Source organism: Gallinula chloropus (assembly GCF_964237585.1).
Source record: "Gallinula chloropus genome assembly, chromosome: 33".
In the NCBI taxonomy this organism is placed as follows: domain Eukaryota; kingdom Metazoa; phylum Chordata; class Aves; order Gruiformes; family Rallidae; genus Gallinula; species Gallinula chloropus.
In genome coordinates this window covers 517,501-525,000 of record NC_140118.1, presented here as the reverse complement: position 1 = coordinate 525,000, position 7,500 = coordinate 517,501, and positions in this window count along the sequence as shown.

Sequence of the window (7,500 nt, the reverse complement as noted above, 5' to 3'; positions counted from 1 at the left end):
GCACCCCCGGTCCCCGAGGCCGTCGGTCGAGCGCCGGCGACCGCCGCCGGCCACCGATCCGCGCTCCCCTCACAGCCCGCGAGGAACAAAAAAAGCCGGCAGACGCTGAGCAAAGGCGACCCAAGAGCCGTCTCGCTCTCAAAAGCTGCCAGAAACACCGCTCTGTCCCGTTTAAGGCCGGAGACGGCACGCCAAAGACCGGCGGGAAATGAAGAAAAAATTTTTACTGAAGGAAAAATTTTACTGGAGAAAAAACTTTACGAACAAAAAATTTTACTGAAGGAAAAATTTTGCCGAGGAAAAAACTTTTGCTGAAAAAAAAATTTACTGGAGGAAAAACTTTTACGGAAAAAAAAATTTTGGAAGAAAAAAACCAGCCAAACGAAAAGCCACTTTTTTCACCGGGACCTCGGGACGCGGCGGCCACCCTCGCCCGATCGGATCCCCGCGCTCTCCGCGGCCGGAGGGTGAAGGCACGGCAGGCTCCCTTCGTGTGTTCCGGCCAACCCCCCGGGCTTCCAGCGCTCTCTCGTGACGGCCTCCCCACCGCCGGCCAACCGCGGCCTTCGCCCTGCGCCCGCCACTACCCATCCGCACACGCTTTCACAGCCCACCGGTAGGCAACGGCTGCCGCACTCTGCCCTCGGCCACGGCTCCCTACGAATCCCGACTCACCGGGGATGCCCCACGGAGGCTCGGATCAGCATGAGCCAACCGGGGGCGCGCGACGCCGTGCCGACAAGCAGGAGCGGTGCCGAACCACCGTGGGTACCCCGCCGAGAAGGACGCCCTGTCTGCGGCAGACTAGCGCGGGTAGTGGCCGGTCGCTGCTGTGTGGTTGCCCTCGAGGCGAGTCACCGCTCGCACCCATAATACGGAGATAGACGCCTCCTCCCCCGAAAAGCTCCAAGAGATTTCCATCTCAACGACGGCAAGGGGCGCCAGTCAACGCCCGGGTTTACCATGATGCAACTGGAGGTAACGAAAATAAGCGACCCCTTACGGCCGCTGCCGAGGGCCTGGTAGACCTGACGGCCGCTGCCGAGGGCGTGGTAGACCTGACGGCCGCTGCCGAGGCCGTGGTAGACCTGACGGCCGCTGCCGAGGTCCTGGTAGACCTGACGGCCGCTGCCGAGGGCGTGGTAGACCTGACGGCCGCTGCCGAGGGCGCGGTAGACCTGACGGCCTCTGCCGAGGGCGTGGTAGACCTGACGGACGCTGCCGAGGGCGCGGTAGACCTGACGGCCGCTGCCGAGGGCGAGGTAGACCTGACGGCCGCTGCCGAGGGCGTGGTAGACCTGACGGCCGCTGCCGAGGCCGTGGTAGACCTGACGGCCGCTGCCGAGGTCCTGGTAGACCTGACGGCCGCTGCCGAGGGCGAGGTAGACCTGACGGCCGCTGCCGAGGGCGTGGTAGACCTGACGGCCGCTGCCGAGGGCGCGGTAGACCTGACGGCCTCTGCCGAGGGCGTGGTAGACCTGACGGACGCTGCCGAGGGCGCGGTAGACCTGACGGCCGCTGCCGAGGGCGAGGTAGACCTGACGGCCGCTGCCGAGGGCGTGGTAGACCTGACGGCCGCTGCCGAGGGCCTGGTAGACCTGACGGCCGCTGCCGAGGGCGTGGTAGACCTGACGGCCGCTGCCGAGGGCGTGGTAGACCTGACAGCCTCTGCCGAGGGCGTGGTAGACCTGACGGCCGCTGCCGAGGCCGTGGTAGACCTGAGGTCTGCTGCCAAAAGCCTGGTAGACCTGACGGCCGCTGCCGAGGGCGTGGTAGACCTGACGGCCTCTGCCGAGGGCCTGGTAGACCTGACGGCCGCTGCCGAGGGCGTGGTAGACCTGACGGCCGCTGCCGAGGGCGTGGTAGACCTGACGGCCTCTGCCGAGGGCGTGGTAGACCTGACGGCCGCTGCCGAGGGCGTGGTAGACCTGACGGCCGCTGCCGAGGGCGCGGTAGACCTGACGGCCTCTGCCGAGGGCGTGGTAGACCTGACGGCCGCTGCCGAGGGCGTGGTAGACCTGACGGCCGCTGCCGAGGGCGTGGTAGACCTGACAGCCTCTGCCGAGGGCGTGGTAGACCTGACGGCCGATGCCGAGAGTGCGGTAGACCTGAGGTCTGCTGCCAAAAGCCTGGTAGACCTGAGGTCCCTTGCCGGGGGCCTGGTAGACCTGACGGACTGTGTCGGAGCACCTGGGTAAGGCGCCGGGCCCCCCCCGCGCGGTGCCAGGACGACGTGGTGACCGGCCGCGATACTCTCTCCCCCAACACCCCGTTGTTTTCATCCACCACGTTCCCTGAACGTGAGCAAATCTGGTCCAAGGTCCACCCTGTCCAGCTGTTCGATAGGCCGAACACACATACACAGGCCCTCCCCCCACACAAGACCACCACTCCCAGGTATCCACACGAGCTGCACCGGAGTACTTTTGGGGTGCACAGGCCTTTTCAGAGCAGGAGCACAGCAGTCTCAGGAGAGGCCTAACTGAGTAGAAGCCTTTTCCCAGGCCCCAGTTTAAAAAGTCTTATGACAAAGGAAAAAAAAAACCACAAACTTCCAAGTAAACTCCTGGGGCTGAAATCTGTTTGTAGGCCGAACAGGCACACACAGCCCCCCCCACAAACACAACCCCCCCACTCCCAGGCTGCCCGACTAGCTACTGTGGTGCACTTTTGGGGTGCAGAGGCCTTTTCAGCTGCAGGAGCAGAGCTGGCTGAGCAGAGGCCTAACTGAGTAGAAGCCTTTTCACAGGCCCCAGTTTAAAAAGTCTTATGACAAAGGAAAAAAAAAACCCACAAACTTCCAAGTAAACTCCTGGGGCTGAAATCTGTTTGTAGGCCGAACAGGCACACACAGCCCCCCCCACAAACACAACACCCCCACTCCCAGGCTGCCCGACGAGCTACTGTGTTGCACTTTTGGGGTGCAGAGGCCTTTTCAGCTGCAGGAGCAGAGCAGCCTGAGCAGAGGCATAAAGGAGTAGGAGCCTTCCCTGGGCCCCAGTTTAAAAAGTCTTATGACAAAGGAAAAAAAAACCCACAAACTTCCAAGTAAACTCCCGGGGCTGAAATCTGTTTGTAGGCCGAACAGGCACACACAGCCCCCCCACAAACACAACCCCCCCACTCCCAGGCTGCCCCACGAGCTACTGTGGTGCACTTTTGGGGTGCAGAGGCCTCTGCAGCTGCAGGAGCAGAGCAGCCTGAGCAGAGGCCTAACTGAGTAGAAGCCTTTTCCCAGGCCCCAGTTCAAAAGTCCTGAAGAAAAAAAAAAAAAAACCCAAACTTCCTAGTAAACTCCCGGGGCTGTTTGTAGGCCAAACAGGCACACACACACAGGCCCTCCCCCCACACAAGACCACCACTCCCAGGTATCCACACGAGCTGCTCCGGAGCACTTTTCGGGTGCAGAGGCCTTTTCAGCTGCAGGAGCAGAGCAGCCTGAGCAGAGGCCTAAAGGAGTTGGAGCCTTCCCTGGGCCCCAGTTTAAAAAGTCTTATGACAAAGGAAAAAAACCCCACAAACTTCCAAGTAAACTCCCGGGGCTGAAATCTGTTTGTAGGCCGAACAGGCACACACAGCCCCCCCACAAACACAACCCACCCACTCCCAGGCTGCCCCACGAGCCTCTGTGGTGCACTTTTGGGATGCAGAGGCCTCTGCAGCTGCAGGAGCAGAGCTGGCTGAGCAGAGGCCTAACTGAGTAGAAGCCTTTTCCCAGGCCCCAGTTTAAAAAGTCTTATGACAAAGGAAAAATAACCCCAAACTTCCTAGTAAACTCCCGCGGCTGAAAGCTTGTCGGTACGCCAAACAGGCACACACAGCCCGCCCCCCCCCCCCCCACCAAACACAACCCACCCCCCACTCCCAGGCTGCCCGACTAGCTACTGTGGTGCACTTTTGGGGTGCAGAGGCCTTTTCAGCTGCAGGAGCAGAGCTGGCTGAGCAGAGGCCTAACTGAGTAGAAGCCTTTTCCCAGGCCCCAGTTTAAAAAGTCCTGAAGAAAAAAAAAAATAATCCAAACTTCCTAGTAAACTCCCGGGGCTGAAAGCTGGTCGGTAGGCCGAACAGGCACACACAGCCCCCCCACAAACACAACCCCCCCACTCCCAGGCTGCCCGACTAGCTACTGTGTTGCACTTTTGGGGTGCAGAGGCCTTTTCAGCTGCAGGAGCAGAGCAGCCTGAGCAGAGGCCTAACTGAGTAGAAGCCTTTTCACAGGCCCCAGTTTAAAAAGTCTTATGACAAAGGAAAAAAAAACCCACAAACTTCCAAGTAAACTCCCGGGGCTGAAATCTGTTTGTAGGCCGAACAGGCACACACAGCCCCTCCACAAACACAAGCCCCCCACTCCCAGGCTGCCCGACTAGCTACTGTGTTGCAATTTTGGGGTGCAGAGGCCTTTTCAGCTGCAGGAGCAGAGCTGTCTGAGCAGAGGCCTAACTGAGTAGAAGCCTTTTCACAGGCCCCAGTTTAAAAAGTCTTATGACAAAGGAAAAAAAAAACCACAAACTTCCAAGTAAACTCCCGGGGCTGAAATCTGTTTGTAGGCCGAACAGGCACACACAGCCCCCCCCACAAACACTACCCCCCCACTCCCAGGCTGCCCCACGAGCTACTGTGGTGCACTTTTGGGGTGCAGAGGCCTTTTCAGCTGCAGGAGCAGAGCAGCCTGAGCAGAGGCATAAAGGAGTAGGAGCCTTCCCTGGGCCCCAGTTTAAAAAGTCTTATGACAAAGGAAAAAAAAAAACCCCAAAACTTCCTAGTAAACTCCCAGGGCTGAAAGCTGGTCGGTAGGCCGAACAGGCACACACAGCCCCCCCACAAACACAACCCCCCCACTCCCAGGCAGCCGCACGAGCTACTGTGTTGCACTTTTGGGGTGCAGAAGCCTCTGCAGCTGCAGGAGCAGAGCTGGCTGAGCAGAGGCCTAACTGAGTAGAAGCCTTTTCCCAGGCCCCTGTTTAAAAAGTCCTGAAGAAAAAAAAAAAAAAACAACCCAAACTTCCAAGTAAACTCCCGGGGCTGAAATCTGTTTGTAGGCCGAACAGGCACACACAGCCCCCCCACAAACACAACCCCCCCACTCCCAGGCTGCCCCACGAGCTACTGTGGTGCACTTTTGGGGTGCAGAGGCCTCTGCAGCTGCAGGAGCAGAGCTGGCTGAGCAGAGGCCTAACTGAGTAGAAGCCTTTTCACAGGCCCCAGTTTAAAAAGTCTTATGACAAAGGAAAAAAAACCCACAAACTTCCAAGTAAACTCCCGGGGCTGAAATCTGTTTGTAGGCCGAACAGGCACACACAGCCCCCCCCCCAAACACAACCCCCCCACTCCCAGGCTGCCCGACTAGCTACTGTGTTGCACTTTTGGGGTGCAGAGGCCTCTGCAGCTGCAGGAGCAGAGCTGGCTGAGCAGAGGCCTAACTGAGTAGAAGCCTTTTCCCAGGCCCCAGTTTAAAAAGTCTTTCGACAGAGAAAAAAACCCCGCAAACTTCCTAGTAAGCTCCTGTTGCTGAAAGCTGGTCGGTAGGCCGAACACACGTAGACACAGGCCCTCCCCCCACACAAGACCCCCACTCCCAGGTATCCACACGAGTTGCTCCGGAGCACTTTTGGGGTGCAGAGGCCTTTTCAGCTGCAGGAGCAGAGCAGCCTGAGCAGAGGCCTAACTGAGTAGAAGCCTTTTCCCAGGCCCCAGTTTAAAAAGTCTTATGACAAAGGAAAAAAAACCCACAAACTTCCTAGTAAACTCCCGGGGCTGAAATCTGTTTGTAGGCCGAACAGGCACACACAGCCCCCCCACAAACACAACCCCCCCACTCCCAGGCTGCCCCACGAGCTACTGTGTTGCACCTTTGGGGTGCAGAGGCCTTTTCAGCTGCAGGAGCAGAGCTGGCTGAGCAGAGGCCTAACTGAGTAGAAGCCTTTTCCCAGGCCCCAGTTTAAAAAGTCCTGAAGAAAAAAAAAAAAAAAATCAAAACTTCCTAGTAAACTCCCGGGGCTGAAAGCTGGTCGGTAGGCCGAACAGGCACACACAGCCCCCCCACAAACACAACCCACCCACTCCCAGGCTGCCGCACGAGCTACAGTGGTGCACTTTTGGGATGCAGAGGCCTCTGCAGCTGCAGGAGCAGAGCTGCCTGAGCAGAGGCCTAACTGAGTAGAAGCCTTTTCCCAGGCCCCAGTTTAAAAGGTCCTGAAAAAAAAAAAAAAAATGGAAACTTCCTAGTAACCTCCCGGGGCTGAAATCTGTTTGTAGGCCGAACAGGCACACACAGCCCCTCCACAAACACAACCCCCCCACTCCCAGGCTGCCCGACTAGCTACTGTGTTGCACTTTTGGGGTGCAGAGGCATTTTCAGCTGCAGGAGCAGAGCAGTCTCAGGAGAGGCCTAACTGAGTAGAAGCCTTTTCACAGGCCCCAGTTTAAAAAGTCTTATGACAAAGGAAAAAAAACCCCACAAACTTCCAAGTAAACTCCTGGGGCTGAAAGCTGGTCAGTAGGCCGAACAGGCACACACAGCCCCCCCACAAACACAACCCCCCCACTCCCAGGCTGCCCGACTAGCTACTGTGTTGCACTTTTGGGGTGCAGAGGCCTTTTCAGCTGCAGGAGCAGAGCTGGCTGAGCAGAGGCCTAACTGAGTAGAAGCCTTTTCAGGGGCCCCAGTTTAAAAAGTCTTATGACAAAGGAAAAAAAAACCACAAACTTCCAAGTAAACTCCCGGGGCTGAAATCTGTTTGTAGGCCGGACAGGCACACACAGCCTCTCCACAAACACAACCCCCCCACTCCCAGGCTGCCCCACGAGCTACTGTGTTGCACTTTTGGGGTGCAGAGGCCTCTGCAGCTGCAGGAGCAGAGCTGGCTGAGCAGAGGCCTAACTGAGTAGAAGCCTTTTCCCAGGCCCCAGTTTAAAAGGTCCTGAAAAAAAAAAAAAAAATGGAAACTTCCTAGTAAACTCCCGGGGCTGAAATCTGTTTGTAGGCCGAACAGGCACACACACACAGGCCCTCCCCCCACACAAGACCCCCACTCCCAGGTATCCACACCAGCTGCTCCGGAGCACTTTTGGGGTGCAGAGGCCTTTTCAGCTGCAGGAGCAGAGCAGCCTGAGCAGAGGCCTAACTGAGTAGAAGCCTTTCCCCGGGCCCCAATTTTAAAAAGTCTTACGACAAAGAATAAAACCCCCCAAAACTTCCTCACAAGCTCCCGGGGCTGAAAGCTGCTCGGTTGGCCGAACACACACACATACGCACGCACAGGCCCTCCCCCCCATACAACCCCTCCACTGCCAGGTAGCCCCACGAACTTTCTGCAGCGCAGTTTTTCGATGCAGGTGCATTCAGAGCCGCAGGAGGAGTGCAGGCCGATTAGATGTGCCTGCCTCTGTGCCAGGCCCTGGCAGTGCCTACTTTTACAAGCGGAAAAAAAGAAATGAAGGTAACTCGTAATAAGCTCCCGGGGCTGAAAGCTCTTCCTGGGCTGAACACCGCTCCCCGCC